Source organism: Aegilops tauschii, chromosome 2 (genome assembly GCF_002575655.3).
Source record: "Aegilops tauschii subsp. strangulata cultivar AL8/78 chromosome 2, Aet v6.0, whole genome shotgun sequence".
NCBI classification, from domain to species: domain Eukaryota; kingdom Viridiplantae; phylum Streptophyta; class Magnoliopsida; order Poales; family Poaceae; genus Aegilops; species Aegilops tauschii.
The window spans coordinates 221,152,995-221,171,270 of NC_053036.3; positions in this window are offsets into that span (position 1 = coordinate 221,152,995).

Below are 18,276 nucleotides of genomic sequence, written 5' to 3' on the forward strand. Positions count from 1 at the left end.
TGGCTCTCCGCCTCCTGGTCGGGGGCGACCAGGAATATCCGCCGAGCGCCTTCGTTCCCTTGTTCCTTCGCAAGGACGGGGCGCAGGTCGCGGCCGCCATGCCCACCTTCGGCGAGCGCGGGCTAGTGCCGCCGGTGCCCCCTGGGGCCCCGACTATGACGGCGCCGGTGGACGTGTCTTCTGGCTATTCCTGCATGGAGGGGGAAGAGGAGGAGGACGAGGAGCGCAACTTGGAGGTGACCCGCGAGGGGATGGGGGAGACCTCTCCCTTGCGCAAGGAAGACATCCTCCGCACCTTGCCTGATGATGATGACGAGGCTGAAGTCCTCTCGAAGAAAGGGGAGCCACCCGTGGCGGCTGGGGGCGCTTCGAGGTCCAAGGCCAGCCCTCAGAGGAAGCCACCGGCCGAGGTTCCGACGAGGGTCAGGTTAGCACTTATCTCCCGAGACGACGCTTCTGCTCCGAGCCATGTGCTGCCCCTTCTTCCGCTCCTGGAGCCCGCGCACCTGCGCCTCAGGCTGCGAGGCTCTCAGGCTTCAAGCTCAAGAAGCGGAGGGATTACGCCGCGGTGGACCAGTAAGTGCTATTGTCCTGCCTTGTTCTTGCTTCTACTGCTCATCCTTGACGCTTCTCCGTTGTGCAATTAGGCCAACGCCCGCGGCGAAGAAGAGGAAGGAGGACGAGGTGGTGTTACTTGAGACCAGGTCGCCTCCTGCGGCCGCACCCCTCTCCATGTGTAAGGGAAGCGATGGCGTTCGCGCTTCTCCAGCCCGATCATCCTCGCAAGGCTTGGGGGAGCATCCTCGGGAGGAGTCAGCCCCCGAAGCCCTGCTGGCTCCGGAGGTGTCGACGCCCGGCTTGGTCGCGGAGGTCCCCAGAGCTCAGGAGCTTCCAGCCTCCCAGGCCATGGTGACGACGTCGCCTCCTCCCCCTTCTGCCGCACTGCTATCTTCGGGTCCTTCCGCCTCTCCTAACGTCCTGGAGCGCGCTCTTTCCGCGATGACCCTGCTGCGAGAAGATCTCCGGCGCGCCGACCCCCGCCTGGTAGCCAGGCGCCTGGAGCTGGTCTCTGGTTGGCTTCACTCAGACGTGTCCGTTCGGGCGGCGCTGAGCCAGGCAACAGCAAACTCCGAGAAGGACAAGCAAGCCGCTGCTCTGGGTTCGGCCGCTCGCGAGGTGGCGCTAAAAGATGTCGAGGCCGCCCAGGATCGCTGCCGGGTGCTGGAGGCCGAACTGAAGACTCTGCGCAGCGAGTGTGCGGAAGAAGCTCGAGGCCGCAAGGCGGAGGAGGAGAAGATGAAGGCCCGGGAGGATGCCATCAAGGGTCGCGACGCCGAGCTGGAGCAGTTGGCGAAGGCACATGCCGCGGAGCGCCGCCGGTTGGAGAAGCTGGAGTAGAAGGTGGAAGCAGAGAAGGATGAACTTGACGCCAAGGCGAAGGTCCTGGTCGAGGACTGCGCGGCCTTCAAGCTCCTCAAGGAGAGCTCCCGCAAGGCGCTACGGTCGCTCTATGAGAAGGGCTTGGAGGAGCCGCTGGCTACCGCCAACGAGGGCCCCGTCCAGCTTCTTCCTTATCTGGTCGAGGCGCTTGAGGAGGTCATGAGCGGTATCGGCCCCTTGGCTGCGGCGAAAGCCCGCATTCTTTCATTGGCCGCGCTGACACGCGTCTTCAGCCACCTTCATCTTCGCGATCCCGCCGCCCACCTTGACGAGCTGCTGGAGCCCGTGGACACCGAGCGCTGCACAGCTGCTGCTGAAGCCGTGAAGGGTCAGGTGGAAGCCTTGCTGAGGAAGTTCCGCGCCTTCAACCCCGCACTGTCCTTCTCCTGTCGATCTTCGCTTTCTATTGCGAGGCGTACGTCGGGGTGATGCCGTCCGTGGCACTGCTGCACCACTTCTTCTTCCTTCGGCTTAAGGAGGGCCCCTGCTTAGGGTGCGTCGGCTTCATCGCGGCGAACAAGACTAATGCCATCTCGAAGGCCGGAAAGAAGGCCGAGGGCTTCAGGAGCAAGTGGATCCTGATGGAAGCCAAGTGCTCCCACCCCCGGCTGGTGCTGCCGACAGAGATGCCTGTGTCCCAAGAGGGATGGCTTCGCGCGAAGCTCACCGACCCTCGGGTGACGAAGGTGCTGGAGAGGATGACTGCCGACCTAAAGTCCGGCGACTCGAGGACGGCGAGGCTGACGGGGGCCATGATTGCCAAAGAGTTCATGGCGCAGCGCGTGGCTCCCCTCCAAGCGTGCCCGCGCCCACTTTGGAAGCTTGGAGACGAAGGGGACGACCTCCGTCTGTGCCCGGAGCCCCTTTCTGATGAGGAATTGCGCTCGAGCCTTCGCTCCTTGGTTGGGGACGACGAAGGGTACCCGTCTGATTGCTTTGTTCCCTTGTTCCACCGCCCTGACGGGGCGGAGGTCGGCGCCGCCATGCCCGTCTTTGACGAGCGCGGGCTTGTGCCGCCTGCGCTCTTGAGCGCTCCTTTGACGATGGCCCCGGTGGACGTGTCCTCTGACGAGTCTCATGAGGGGGAGGAAGAGGAAGAGGAGGAGGAGGAGCACGACCCGGAGGCGACCCACGAAGGGGCGGGGGAGACCTCTCCCTTGCGCTAGGCCAACATCCTCCGCACCCTGCCTGATGATGATGACGAGGACGATGTCCCCCTGGAAGGGAGGGAGCTACGCGCGGCCGGTGGCTCCTCGAGGTCCAAGGCCAGTCCTCGGAGAAGGTCACCGGTCGAGATTCTGACGAGAGGAAGGTCGATGCTGGTCTCCCGAGACGACGCCCCTGTTCTGATGCTGCCTAAAGCTGCTTCCAACTTGCCTGCTACCCCCTCTTGTACGCCTAGAGCCCTTGCGCCCGCGCCTCAGGCTACGAGGCTCTCAGGCTTCAAGCTCAGGAAGCAGAGGGACTACGCCGTAGTGGACCAGTAAGTATTCCTGTCTTGCCTTGCTCATGCTTCTGCTGCTAATTCTTGACGCTTTCCATTGCTCGACTAGGCCGACGCCTGCATCGAAGAGGAGGAAGGAGGGTACGGTGGTACAACTCGGGACCACACCGCCTGCAACGGCCGCACCCCCCTCCGCAGGGAAGGGCAGTGGCGGTGCTCGCGCTTCCCCGGCCCGATCGCCCTCACGAGGCTTGGAGGAGCGCCCTCCGGAGGAGGCAACCCCCGTAGCCCCGCTGGCTCCAGGGGCGCCGGCGCCCGGCTCGGTTGCTGGAGTCCCCGAAGCTCAGGAGCCCCCAGCCTGCCAGGCCATGGTGGCGATGCTGCCTCCTCCTCCTCCTGCCGCACTGCTGACACCGGATCCTTCTGCCTCCTCTGACATCCTGGAGCGCGCTCTTTCGACAATGACCCCCGCCTGGTAGCCGAGCGCCTGGGGCTGGTCTCTGGCTGGCTTCACTCAGACATGTCCGTTCGGGCGCCGCTGAGCCAGGTGGCAGCAACCTCCGAGAAGGACAAGCAAGCCGCCGCTCAGGTCGGGGCCGCCCAGGATCGCTGCCGGTTGCTGGAGGCCGAACTGAAGACTATGCGCAGCGAGCGTGCGGAAGAAGCTTGTGGCCGCAAGGCGGAGGAGGAGAAGATGAAGGCCTGAGAGGACGCCGTCAACGGTCGCGACGCCGAGCTGGAGCAGTTGGGGAAGGCACAGGCTGCGGAGTGCAGCCGGCTGGAGAAGCTGAAGCAGAGGATGGAAGCGGAGAAAGCCGAGCTTGACACCAAGGCAAAGGTCCTTGCCGAGGACCGCGCAACCTTCAAGCTCCTCGAGGAGAGGTCCCGTGTGGCGCTGCGGGCACTCTACGAGAAGGGCTTGGAGGAACCGCTGGCTACCGACGATGAGGGCCCCACCCAGCTGCTTCCTTATCTGGTCGAGGCACTTGAGGAAGTCGTGAGCGGTATCGGCCCCTTGGTAGAGGTGGAAGCCCGCGTTCTTTCCTCGGCCGCACTGACGTGCATCTTCAGCCACCTCCATCTTCGTGATCCCGCCGCCCACCTTGACGAGCTGCTGGAGTCGTAGATGCCGAGCACTGTGCAGCTGCTGCCGAAGCCGTGAAGGGTCAGGTGGAGGCCCTGCTGAAGAAGTTCTGCACCTTCCATCCCACGCCCTCAACTGGTGGTGCTGCTAACCCTTCAACTCCGGCGGGTGGTGCAGGTGAGGGCGACGCCGCTATGGGAGAAGCATCCCTTGTGGGCGATGGCGGCGTCCGGGGATGACAAGATGGCTTGTTGGCGGCTCCTTTCCTGTTTAGCTTTTGCAATATGCACCATTCCTCATGGAGGCGTTTAAACTTGCATTTGGTATCGGAAGAACAGTATGTCTTCTAATATTTGCTTGAGATTTCGCAATTTCCTTCCCATTTGCTTTACGTTCTACGTCGGCAGGGCCCGACCCCGCGCATACCTCAGCCGCCGTTGGGTCGTCCGGATCACCAGGACGAGACCAAGGGGTGAGGGGCTACGTGGCCAGTTAGGCTCCTGAGTCGCGATGCTCAGGAGTCCCCCTTGACATGCAAATAGCTTACACAAAGGAGATGCAGGAATAGGTCTAGTGTTCTACATCGGCAAGGCCCGACCCCGCGCATACCTCAGCCGCCGTTGGGTCATCCGGATCACCAGGACGAGACCAAGGGGTGAGGGGCTACGTGGCCAGTTAGGCTCCTGAGTCGCGATGGTCAGGAGTCCCCCTTGACGCTCAAACGACATTCATACCTTTTCCCTCGCCGAGGCTCCGCTCGGGAGGGCGCGCGACAACCAGGCCCGAGGGACATGGCGGGGTGGCGTATGCTTGGGCGTGACCCGAGCGTCGCCCCCGTGCCTTGCCCCCTCGCGCGACTGTCCCGAGGGGAGGTGTTGCGATGAGGCCAGACACTGAGCTCAAGGGCTCCCTGAGGTTGATACGGCCATGGGACCGCCCTTAGTTGTTTATCACCAGCGTGGAGCATAGCGCTTTCGCTCTTGCACGGGCATAACCGCTCCTTGGCCCTGTCGACTGCCAGCGCGGAGCATGGTGCTTCCGCTGGTGCGTGGGTGAGGGCTCTCTCTGAGTGGAGCCCCCGAGGCGTGTACAGCCCCGCCCTGACACGTGGCTTGCACGGCAGGCTAGACGTGGTGTGTCTGGGCACTCGTGAGCCAGCGCGGGACTCACGAGGCCCTACCTCAAGGCGGGTTGCGCCTGGTCTTGGTTCTTGCTGACTGCGGTGGTCCTGCGAGATGGTTAGGCAACCTGCGCCGAATGAATCTCCTGAGGTTAACGCATGAGAAGGCCAAGCACCAACGACCCTAAGAGGTGACGTGAATGGGACTGGCCCGCCAAACAGAGCTCAGCCGTTGGATTTATCGATGCTAGAGGGACAGACCCGAGCACAGACGCCGGGCCTAGACTTCTCATGCGAAGGATCCTGAAGAAAGAAGATCGGCGCGCGGCTCCCGTAGTGGGCGATAATCAAGCAGGCGATAACCATAGATAGATTATGCATGAAAAGCGAACTAGCTTAGGTAAATGGAAGAACGATACATGCCACTGGGTCGGACCCGAGCGGCCTGGGGATGATGTGGCCCGAGGGGTGCCCCCAGCAGAGTAAGCTACAGACATAAAAGGATATGTGCCGCAGGGACAGGCCCATGTGGCCTGGGAATGATGCAGCCCAGGGGGCCCTCCCAGCTAAATAAACTTGGAAAATGTCACCTGGTTCCGTTGTCGAATAGATGTTGGGGTAGCTGAAGGTGCGTGGCGAAGGGGTTGTTCCTCATGAGCCACCGGGGCCCTGAGCCTCGAGAGGCTCCTCGGGGGTCCAGGTGGTTCCTTGAGGACCGTCTCCATCTTTGCCAGGACCGCGTGATGCCTGGCCTCCTGGGTCGCCAGGACACTCCGCAGGCTGCGCTGGAAGGCGGCCGCCATGCTCGGCAGGCTGAATGGCATGCGAACATAGTTGTGAGGTGGGACCTCGCAACGTCCCATGCGCGAAGGTCAGAAGTGCTCCTGAGAGGCAGCTCTGTTGAGCCCTGAGATGTCGACGCAGACGCGCAGCCCGCCATCCTCGCCTGGATGGGGAGCTGCTCCAGGTGGGCGGCGGTCGCTGCGCATGGATCTTGCATCCTGTAGCTCCTGAGTGGTCTTGGCGATGAACTCCTGAGTGTTGGGCACTCCTCGCCCGGTGTCCTCCTGAGGGAAACTTGCCACAAAGCACACCTCCATGTGGTGCCCGAGCACCTCCATCATGACCTGGGCTAGGTCTGAGGCCCTCCAGAAGAGAGCCCCCGAGCCTTGCCCGAGGAGGGCGCCAGGCGCGCCTTCCTATGCAGGGGAGGGAGGCGCCCCAGGCGCGGGCGCTGATCCTGATGTGGCACCGCTAGAGGCGCCACTCCCTTGAAGCCCTGTGCGGAGTAGTTGCTTCTTCTTCTTGGGGATGGCCTCAGGAGGGTACCGCGCACCATTGTTGTCAGGGTCTTCGATTGCTGCGGCTTGGAAGGCGCGCTCGAGGGAGCACACCGCATCTCTTTCTTCACAGGGGACTGTGATGATCCCGCCGCTTCCTGGCATCTTGAGGACATTGTAGTCGTGGTGAGTTACCGCCATGAACTTGGCTAGGGCTGGATACCCGAGGATGGCATTGTACGATAGACGAATATGAGCAACATCAAAGTAGATGAGCTAGGTGCGGTAGTGGTCGCGCTGTCCAAAAGTAATAGGAAGGCGGACCTGCCCTATCGGGGTGGTGGAGTGTCGGTGTACAAAAAGAGGGGCACACTTTTGTACCCCTTTACCGGTGCATGGGCAGTCGGCGTCGCGCCCACGACCACACCAAGCAGAACAAGGGAGGTGAGCCAAGGTAAGACCGAAGCCCAAGACAATCAAAGCAAAGCCAAGGCCAAGACCACAAAGAACAGAGGGACGAAGCAGGTTCCCCCGGCAAGACCCTTGCCGGGCGGCCTCAGCGGCCCCGGCAAGACCCTTGCCGGGACAGCTCACCCCACAGCAACAGAGCGAGCCACCCTTGAGCCCACGACCCCCAGCGCCATCATCAACATGGGGCCAGGGCTCGGGAAGGCACCTCTGTGGTGGCATGCAGATCTTTCTGAAGACATATTCAAGATCAGATGAGGATTAGAAGACGACGATTCTCGGCAAGATCCCTGCCGAGGAAGGCCACCAAACACCCGGCAAGGTCCTTGCCGGGGACGACAGCACGCCACGGCAAGACCCTTGCCGGGGACGACAGCATGCCATGGCAAGACCCTTGCCGGGCCACCCTGCAAGGCCCTCGCCAAGGACGCCAGCGGGGCCACTGCCGAACCCGCGCCGGACAAGCTTCCACCACCGTCCACATGCAGCTGCTAGCCCAACCAGCTGGGCGGGCACCTGCGTGGCAACATGCAGCTCCCAGGCCAACTCATCGAGCGCCTGCGTGGCGGCATGCAGATCTTCGTGAAGGCTCCGCCACCGCGCCACCTCAGCTGTCTGGATGCCTACTTGGCACCACGCACCTCACTGGCCAGGGCGCGTGTCAAGGCGAGGAGGAGCGGCGACGGACGGGACGGGCCTGGCCCCTGTCCCCAATAAAGCAAGGGGAGACCTAAGCTATGCATTAAATGCATCTTGTCCTGTAATACGATTGATAAGCTCAGGGCGCTGTACGCCTTTCCACCTCCTGTGTGTCACTGTGGCAGCCCCTTTCAACTATAAAAGGAGGCCCATGGCATACTGGAGGACGATTCGGCTCTTTCGAACCACGCACTGACCACAGCTAGTTCGAGAGCTCAAGAACTCTCACATATACACCCACCAAAGCAGGACTAGGGTTTTATGCATCCTCGCGGCCCGAACCTGGGTAAACGATCCCTGTGCTGTCTACTAGCCCTGCTCTCCTCGCAACCCTGCGCCCCGGCAACCGTAGTAGGGATTCTTGTGATCCCATAGGTGTTGTTCCACACCGACAGCTTTGGCGCGCCAGGTAGGGGGCCCAATTGTGAGAATCTGGTCTGGTAGTTAAACTAGCAGTTCTTCGTCGCCATGGCCCCTAAGAAGAAGACGGCCACGGCTGTCGGCTCGTTGGGAGCCGAACGGCCCGTGCTGGTGCGGACGAGCAGCGGACCAGTCGCAGACAGGACCCGGGCCGCGGCCCGCGAGCACCAGCATCGCCCAGGCAGTCGGAGCCTGGCAAGCGGCGTCGTTCGCGCGCCAGACGACTGGCTACACGTCGCCGAATCCAAAGACGGAGCTGGGCCCCCCGCAGGCGGCGCGGGGCCCTCCAGGGGCGTCGTTGTGCCGACTCCGGGCGGCACGGCGACCTCTAGGACGCCTACACCGGCGACCACCGCGCGTTCTTCCCATGGTGTGCGCACCGAGCAGCGTCACCACGTTGGTGACCCTGGGCACCGCCGTGGGAAGAGCCCTGTGTGTCATCGGCAAGATGAAGGGGTTCAGCACGCTCGCCAAAGAGCTGGTGATAATGGCACGCAGCCGCTGGGTCGTGACAGAGCTCCTTCTAACATAGTTAGAAGTCGGAGCGCGTCGCGATCCACGCAGCTGTCGCCCCGCCCACACCAGCGGAAGCTTTGGCGCGCGCGCAGCTGCTCCTCGATTTCCCTCCTGCTGCTGAGAAGCTCGACGAGTGGAGGGCCACCATCAGGAGCCTCGTCGTCGTCGCCAACCAAGACGATCCGCGACTAGCGGGGTCCTCGGGTCGGCGCCCCATCGAGCCATCACATGCTGGCGCTGGGAGGACCGAGGAAGTTGCGGCCACGATGCACTCTCCTCATCCTCGCCAGCCGTCGCGGGCGTCGGCCCGTCGTGGCGACGCTTGTGATAACATCTCCATAGCGTCGTCCGACCGGCGGACCCTCCGCGACCAGCGCCAAGTCCTTCGGGAACGAGCTCACGAAGACGCTCGAACCACTGTCAAGCATTGGCGCGAAACGCGCCGCCAGTCAGACAAGCGGGCAGGACCCGCTACGGACCACCCGACACCGGGGGGCTCCGGCGGCCTACCTTACGAGGTGGGCTGCCCGGCCTTTACCCGTGAGCTGCGGCAGTTCCAGTGGCCGTCCCACCGCACGTTCAAGCCCGACGTCGGCGAGAAGTACACTGGCAAAATCCATCCGTCCGAGTTCCTCAGCATCTACACCATCGCGATGCAGGCTGCTGGGGCTCGCGACGACAAGGTGCTTGCCAACTATTTCCCGCTGGCGCTCAAGCCCAATGTGATGTCTTGGTTGTTGCACTTGCCGGTGGATTCCATTTCTTCTTGGTCGGATCTGTGCCATGAGTTCGTTGGCGCCTTCACAGGAGGCCACCAAGCTCATGGCCATGCCAGTGATCTGCACATCATTCCCCAGAAGGAAGGGGAGACCCTACGCAAGTACATCCAGAGATTCAGCCGGGTGCAGTACAACATCCCCGACGTTCATCCCGCCGCTGTGATTAGCGCGTTCCACCAGAACGTGCGCAATCGCAAGATGCGCGAAGAGCTGGCGATGACCAAAGTTAATGACGTGGCCGAGCTCTACGTCCTGGCCGATAGGTGCGCCCGGGCTGAAGAGGGAAGGAAGTACCCTGTGATGACACTGGCGCGGAAATCGACTCTACCGGTGAAGACGCCGCTACCTCGACGAGGAAGGGTCGGTGTCGCAACAGGAAACGCAAAGGCAAGACCGTGCTTGCCGTTGAGGGATCTGACGACACCGGTGCCGACAAGAAGGTCAAAGCAGACGCCCCCGGCAAGGAGATTGCTGGGTGCGCTGCCTGCCGAGCCTTGGCGGCTACCGACAAGCCAGGAAGCTCCGGCAAGCAATACTGCAAGATCCACCGCACCAAGGGCCACGACCTCCAGAACTGCCGGCAAGTCGAGCTGCTTGCTGAGAAGCAAAAGGCTGAGTACGAGAGATGGGACAAGGAGCAGGACCAAGATGGTGCGGAGGGGTCCGGCAAGAAGCGTGGCGGCCAAGGAGGCCGCCCCGGCAAGGACAACCAGCAAGAGAGGCCCGCCCGGGGCCGCGACAAGAAACAGGAAGACGATGATCACGACGAGGACGACGAGTCTGGTGAGCAAGGGTTCCAGAAGGCTACGGAGGCCATGTGCGTCGATGGTGGCACCTCGCTGCATACCTCTCATCGCTAGCTCAAGCAGTGGGCGCGTGAGATTACGACAGCAGAGCTGTCGTTCGACGCTTAGAAGCCGTTGAAGCGGTCCAGCACGCCCCTCATCTTTGACGCCGAGTACCACCCTGACCGCACTACCGCGGTCGGGTGTTTGCCATTGTTGGTCTCACCAACAATACGCAACCTCAGAGTGAACAAGATGTTGGTTGACGGCGGGGCCGGTCTGAACCTGATCTTGCCTGTCGTGATCAAAAAGTTGCAAATCTGATGGAGACCTCGAGGAAACAGGCACGTTTCAAGGGGTCAATCCGGGGAGGAGCCAGCCGAAGGGAAAGGTCACACTGCCCGTGACGTTTGGAGGAGAGTTGCACTACATGACGGAGAGGATCGTCTTCGACGTAGCCGAGATCCCCTTGCCCTACAACGGGATCCTCGACCGCCCAGCACTAGCCAAGTTCATGGAGACGTCACACTATGCCTACAACATGCTAAAGATGCCCGGGCCGTTGACCATCATCTCCGTCCCCTCCGACAAGAAGGACGCGCTGATCTGCGCCGACCAGCTCTATCGAGAAGGAGTTGTAGCGGCTGCCGCCAAGGCACCTGTTCCTGCCGCTGAAGCCCCGGGAGGGAAGAAGAAGCCCGGCAAGACCTCTCGCACCCACTCCGGCAAGCGCACCTCCTCGGAGTGTTGTGCTACCGTCGAGGACGTGCCAGAGAGCTCTATCGACAAGAGCAAGAGACCTAGGGCCGAGCCGCCGCAGACCAAGAAGGTGCCCGTCAAGGAGGATGGCACGGGAGGGGCCTTCACCATAGGCTCCACCCTCGACAGCAAATAGGAAGGCGCGCTCATCACCTTCCTGCGGGCGAATGTCGACGTGTTTGCATGGCAAGCATCCAACATCCCCGGTGTTCCCAGGGAGGTGACTGAGCACCACCTAGCTGTCTGCCCCCACGCGCGGCCCATCAAGCAGAAGCTCAGAAAGCAGGCTCTGGAGAGGCAGGAGTTCATCACAGAGGAGATGAGGAAGTTGGAAGCGGCGGGTTTGGTGAGAGGAGTGCTCCACCCGACGTGGTTGGCCAATCCGGTAGTGGTGCGCAAGGCGAATGGGAAGTGGAGACTGTGTATTGATTACACAGATATCAACAAGGCTTGCCCTAAGGACCCCTTCCCGTTGCCACGCATCGACCAGATTGTTGACTCCACGGCCGGGTGCGATCTGCTATCATTCCTCGACGCCTACTCAGGCTACCACCAGATCTTCATGACGAAAGAGGATGAAGAGAAGACAGCATTCATCACCCCATGTGGTACGTATTGCTTTTTACGAATGCCTTTCGGGTTGAAAAGTGCTGGCTCAACATTCGCAAGAGCAGTCCAAATTGGTTTTGAACCTCAGCTCCATAGAAATATGGAGGCCTACATGGATGACATAGTGGTCAAAACCAAGGACGGGCCAACTCTTGTGCAAGATCTGGAAGAGACATTTGCTAACCCGCGCAAGATCAACCTCAAGCTGAACCCTAAGAAGTGTGTCCTTGGCGTTCCATCCGGCAAGCTTCTCGGGTTCTTTGTGTCACAGCGCAGGATCGAGGCAAACCCAGACAAGATCAAGGCTATTGAGCAGATCGAGGCGCCCAAGCGGATCAAGGTTGTGCGTCGGCTCACCGGCTGCGTTGCCGCCATGAGCCGATTCATCTCCAAGTCCGCCGAGCGCGCCCTTCCCTTCTTCAAAATCTTGAAGAAGGCAGGCCTGACAGAGTGGACCCCAGAAGCCGAGGCAGCACTGCAGGATCTGAAGAAATACCTTTCCTCCACGCCAATACTGGTTGCGCCTAAACCACAAGAGCCGTTGCTGCTATATCTGGCGGCGACGAATCAAGTGGTCAGCACCGCACTGGTGGCACAGAGGGAGGTCGACGAAGAGGCAGCAATGGCGGCAGAACCAGCGGATGGCAAGCCAAAGATTCCCCCGGCAGGGCCTGGTGCCGACAAGGCGCGGCCCCCGGCAGAGTCTGGTGCCACCAAGGCGGTGCCCGCGCAGTCGAGTGAGGTGATGCCGAAGAAGAAGATGATGCAGCACCCGGTTTACTTTGTCAGCTCCCTCTTGCAGGGGGCTAGGTCGAGGTATTCCGGTGTGCAAAAATTGCTCTTCGGCCTCCTTATGGCCTCGAGGAAGCTGGGTCACTACTTCCAAGCCCACGAGATCACTGTCGTCACCCGCCTCCTGTTGCAATGGATATAGCACAACCCAGACGCAACCGGAAGGATTGTGGAATGGGCCTTGGAGCTGTCAAGCTTTGGCTTAAAGTTTGAAAGTACCTCAACAATTCAGAGCAGAGTCTTGGCAGAGTTCATCGCAGAATGGACCTCGACGCCTGACGAAGAAATCCAGGAGACCACTCTCCCCGGCGAGGAAGCAGACCGCGACTGGATCATGTACTTTGATGGGGCTTTCTCGCTGCAAGGCGCCGGTGCCAGTGTTCTGCTCGTCGCACCCACCGGAGAACACCTCAAGTACGTGATCCAGATGCACTTCCCCAGGGAGATGTCCAACAACAACACTGTTGAGTACGAGGGATTGCTTGCCGGTCTCAGGATCGCGGCAGACCTCGGGGTTAAGAAGCTCATCGTCAGGGGTGACTCGCAGCTCGTTGTCAGGCAGGTCAACAAGGATTATCAGAGCCCATTGATGGAAGCTTACGTAGATGAGGTGAGGAAGCTGGAGGAACGCTTTGACGGTATCCAGGCGGAGCACGTCCCCCGAGCAGAGAACGACATCGCCGATTACCTGTCAAAGCATGCCGCATTCAAGCTACCTGTGTAACCAGGTACCTTTTTGCTCCGGTTAACTCAACCATCCGTCGAACCATCAGCGGGGCAGAACAAGCGGAGGAAATCAGGTCCTGGCAAGTACTTTCCTACCAAGCCCCCTGGGGCTGCCGGCAAGGGTGCTGCCGCGGACGCTGAGCCTGCCCAAGAGCAACTGGCTCCGGCAGGGCGTCAAGCCCTGGCCGTAGAGACAACCGCTCTCATGGCGGAAGAGATGCCTTTGGTCCTTGCCGTCGAGCCCCAGGCTGCGGCATGGGCGCAGCATACCGTCCAATTCCTCCAAACAGGGGAGCTTCCTAAGGAGCAGGAAGAAGCAGAGAAAGTAGCCCGTCGGTCCGCCTTGTACCAGTTCGTCGATGACGTCCTGTACCGAAGAAGGCCGAACGGTGTGAAACTCAAGTGCATCCCCTGGGAGGAAGGACTGGAGCTGCTGGCGGAGATACATGGAGGCATATGTGGCTCCCACATAGGGTCGAGGGCCCTTGCCGGGAAGGCGTTCCGGCAAGGTTTCTTCTGGCCCACCGCCCTCTAGGATGCGACGGCACTAGTAACCAAGTGTGAAGCGTGCCAGTTCCATTCAAAGAAGCTTCATCAACCAGCCCAAGCCCTTCAAACAATCCCTCTCTCCTGGCCATTCTCGGTCTGGGGGCTCGATATACTGGGCCCTTTCCCCACGCTGTCGGGGGCTTTGAGTACTTGTACGTTGCAATCGACAAGTTCACAAAGTGGCCGGAGGTGGAAGCAGTGAGGAAGGTGACTGCTCAGTCAGCCGTCAAGTTCTTCAAAGGACTGGTCTACCGTTTTGGTGTGCCAAACAGAGTCATTACCGACAACGGCACACAGTTCACAAGCCACACCTTCATGCAGTACATCCAAGACCTCGGCAGCAAGGTCTGTTTTGCTTCCGTGACACATCCACGGAGCAACGGCCAAGCGGAGAGGGAAAATGCTGAAGTACTGCGAGGCTTGAGAACGAAGACCTTTGACAAGCTGCACAAGAGTGGAAGGTGCTGGATTGATGAGTTGCCGGCGGTTCTGTGGTCGATCAGGATGACGCCAAATCGAGCCACCGGCCCGACACCTTTTGCCCTGGTATACGGGGCAGAAGTAGTTCTCCCCATGGAACTCATATACGGGTCACCTCGAGTGCTCGCTTACGATGAGCTTGAGCAAGAGCTGTTGCACCAAGATGACGCGACGCTCCTTGAGGAAGATCGTCTTCGGGCGGCTATGAGAGCGGCACGCTACCAGCAAGCCTTGCGCCGCTACCATAGCCACAAGGTTCATGCCCGAAGCTTTGAGGAAGGCGACCTTGTTCTTTGGCGCGTTCAGTCGGCCAAGAATTCCAGCAAGTTGACACCGAAGTGGGAAGGCCCTTATCGGGTAATGCGAGTCACCAGGCCTGGCGCAGTCCGCCTGGAGACCGAGGATGCCGTCCCAGTGAGCAACTCCTGGAACATCGAGCATCTTCGCAAGTTTTACCCGTAAGGCGCGGCTTGCCGGGCCTCCCGGCAAGCTACCTTTTGTACAAGCTTTGCCGGTAAGGCATGTGACCCTTTGTACAAAGCCAGGCGCAGACCCTGAGCATAAATAAATGAAGCGCTGGCGCCCTAAGTCATAGCATGCATGCTAGGTCGAGTCTCTTCCTCGGTTAGGGTTGATAGTGCTCAGCAGCGACTAACCCCTAGCTTAGAGGTCGAGTGCATGTCTATCTGTTCCCCTTCTGTCCTCTTTTGGTTCGCAGGGCACATGAGCACTTCTGCCGAGCTACTTGGAAGAAAGGAAACAGACCGGTGTCCCGACCCCGGCAAACCAGAGTTGCCGGGGGCTACAAGCACGAGGATCCAACCGCGGCAAGATAAGACTGCCGGGGGCTGCAGATCCAGATAAGTCTTTTTATCCCCTGTCATACATTTCGAAACGGGACTGGGGCATGTGAAGCCTCGTTTCTATCTCTAGGCTGTCGTGCTCCCCTTTTTCCCATACCTAAGGATTATTTCCTAGGTCCGTATTTGGTTGTAGCCGCGGCGGCAAGGAGGTGGGACGAGGAGCCTGAAGCCCACTTCATCCCTGCCTCCGCCAAGAGCGCGAGAACGGTCGAATGGAGTGGGGGGAATGGCAAGGCCTGTTGCCGGGCAAAAAACGTTTATCCTAAACAATAATGAGGATTCGCTCCTTGTCGCGGGATTTACCCACGAACAAAAAGCCCGGCAAGCATCCCTTTTTCATTAAAAACATCCCATACAGGTACAGTTCATACGAAATGAAAAACATGGACAAAGGGGATTACAAGCTTTAAATTTAACAAGGCCCGCAGGCTTACAGATTAAAAAAAGAGATAAGGTGCCCGTGATCCTTTTCTTGTCCCTCTCCTCAAGAGGCAGTTCAAGGAGGCGAGAGGGCAAAAGGGGCGCCTAGGCGAGCTACGAGCAGCAGAAAGCACCAAGAGAACACCTCAGTGGCCGCCCACGGGCGGGCCGGTGATGACGGTGCCGGGAAGGAGCTGGAAGACGAGGAGGCAGGACCGGCAATACGCGATGAAGGCGTCAGTGTCTGCGTACTCCGAGTTGACGGCCTTGCCGCCCGCCCTCTTCCTCTTCCGCAACCTCCCAACGCCAGCTGCCCAAGGAGACAGCCCCGAGAAGTTCAAGGAGTTGGCCCCGCCCCCGGCAAAACCTTGCCGGAGGAGCGGCTAGGTGCAGATGCTGCTGCTGTTGCACCCGCCCAGGCGCGGGGCGTCCGACGCCTAGTCGGACTCATCCCCGCTGTCCTCCTCGTCACTTTCGCTCGAGGAAGAGCTTCCATCGTCGGAATCTCCATCAGAGGAGCTCTCCACGCAGCATTTCAGGCGAGTTCCAAACTCTCCGAAGACATTGACGGAGAGCAGGCCGTCCTCCATTAATTTGAAATAGAGGACGAGCCCCGCCGTCAGGCTGTGGATGCGGGCAAACGTCTTCCATCCACGGTGGAGGTACATAACCCGAGGAGCCGGGAAGTCGACGTCAACCCGCGTGCCCCCGTTCCCACAGCCCCTCATGTGCAATCTGAGGGTCTGGGTGGGTCACGCTCCATCACCCAAGCAAACGGGGCGGGGAGACGAAGACGACGTCGCGGAGGCCGGCGCAGCCTGATGAAGAACTCGCAAGGCTGGTCTTCAACATGGCCCTCCATCGGGAAGGGCATCATTGGCAGGGCAAGGCCGGCTCACCCACGGCCTCTGCCCCGGCCTCGCCCACGGCCTCGGCCCCTCCCCCTTCCCCTCGCGGCCAATTCCACCACCGTGGGCTCAGGAGGAGGAGGGACGCGATGTCGAGCGGCGACCCTCGCCGCCATCGTCGAGGGACCAGGATTCCCCTTCTCCATGGCGGGTGAGAGGAAGAAGCAGAAGCAGGAGGGGATAGAAGATGGAAGAATGCGGGATGCCATCCCCCTTCCCCCTCTTTATAAAGGAACGGGGTTGGGGCTCGGCCGCCCCTCTCGGCCAATCCAAACACCGGAGGCGCAGGGAATCAGGACTGACCCACTGCCCAACCAGCGACGGCCGGGTTTCCCGCCTCCACCGTTTGCCACCTCGGGCGCATGAAAGACGCGTGGCAGACGTGCAGAACTGAGGGGACGGGTGAAGCGACCTCTCCCCACCCCGTGATCGTGGGGAGTGGACGCCTTGAAGACCGCACCCCGCCCCCGCTCAGTAAATGAGCCGCGCCTCCACGCCTCCCTCTTTTTACGGGGAGGGCGCGAGCCGCCTCTTTACTGCGATATGACGCATGCGTGTAGAAACCGCCCCATGCATGCCGCCCACGTCACGCACGCCCTTCCAAGCCGCGCCGCGTGCGCGGGTCGTGGGAAGCGGAGCGCGCGAAGGGTCTTACCACGGTAAAAACCGCCCCACCTGCCCGCGCACCATTTTGGGCCTGGCCCAACAACGTGTCGCGCTTATGTGTGGCCCAGGCCCGGGGGCTCCTGTCGGTGTACAAAAAGAGGGGCACACTTTTGTACCCCTTTACCTGTGCATGGGCGGTCGGAGCCGCGCCCACGACCACACCAAGCAGAACAGGGGAGGTGAGCCAAGGTAAGACCGAAGCCCAAGACAATCAAAGCAACGCCAAGGCCAAGACCACAAAGAGCAGAGGGACGAAGCAGGTTCCCCCGGCAAGACCCTTGCCGGGCAGCCTCAGCGGCCCGGGCAAGACCCTTGCTGGGACAGCTCGCCCCACACCAACAGAGCGAGCCACCCTTGAGCCCATGACCCCCAGCGCCATCATCAACGTGGGGCCAGGGCTCGGGAAGGCACCTCTGTTGTGGCATGCAGATCTTTGTGAATACATATTCAAGATCAGATGAGGATTAGAAGATGATGATTCTCGGCAAGATCCCTGCCGAGGAAGGCCACCAGACCCCCCGGAAAGGTCCTTGCCGGGGACGATAGCACACCACGGCAAGACCCTTGCCGGGCCACCCGGCAAGGCCCTCACCAAGGACGCCAGCGGGGCCACTGCCGAACCCGCGCCGAACAAGCTTCCACCACCGTTCACATGCAGCTGCCAGCCCAACCAGCTGGGCGGGCACCTGCGTGGCAACATGCAGCTCCCAGGCCAACTCATCGAGCGCCTGCGTGGCGGCATGCAGATCTTCGTGAAGGCTCCACCACCGCTCCACCTCAGTTGCCTGGCTGCCTACATGGCACCACGCACCTCACTGGCCAGGGCACGTGTCAAGGCGAGGAGGAGCGGCGACGGACGGGACGGGCCTCGCCCCCGTCCCCAATAAAGTAAGGGGGCACCTAAGCTATGCATTAAATGCATCTTGTCCTGTAATACGAGCGATAAGCTCAGGGCACTGTATGCCTTTCCACCTCCTGTGTGTTACTGTGGCAGCCCCTTTCAAATATAAAAGGAGGCCCATGGCATACTGGAGGAGGATTCGGCTCTTTCGAACCACGCACTGACCACAGCTAGTTCGAGAGCTCAAGAACTCTCAGAAATACACCCACCAAAGCAGGACTACGGTTTTACGCATCCTCGCGGCCCGAACCTGGGTAAACGATCCCTGTGTTTTCTACTAGCCCTGCTCTCCTCGCAACCCTGCGCCCCGACAACCGTAGTAGGGATTCTTGTGATCCCATAGGTGTCGTTCCACACCGACATGGAGCCGTCAGTTACTCCTGAGAAGGGCTTGGTGGGCTGAAGCTGATCGTATGGCACTTGAAGGCTGTCGAACGTCTCGACGGACAGGACATTAAGCCCTGCATCACCGTCAATGAGGGTCTTGGTGAATTGTACGTTGCTGATGATGGGTGAGCAGAGCATCGGGAGGGCGCCAGCAGTGGCCACGCACTTGAGCTGGTCCGTC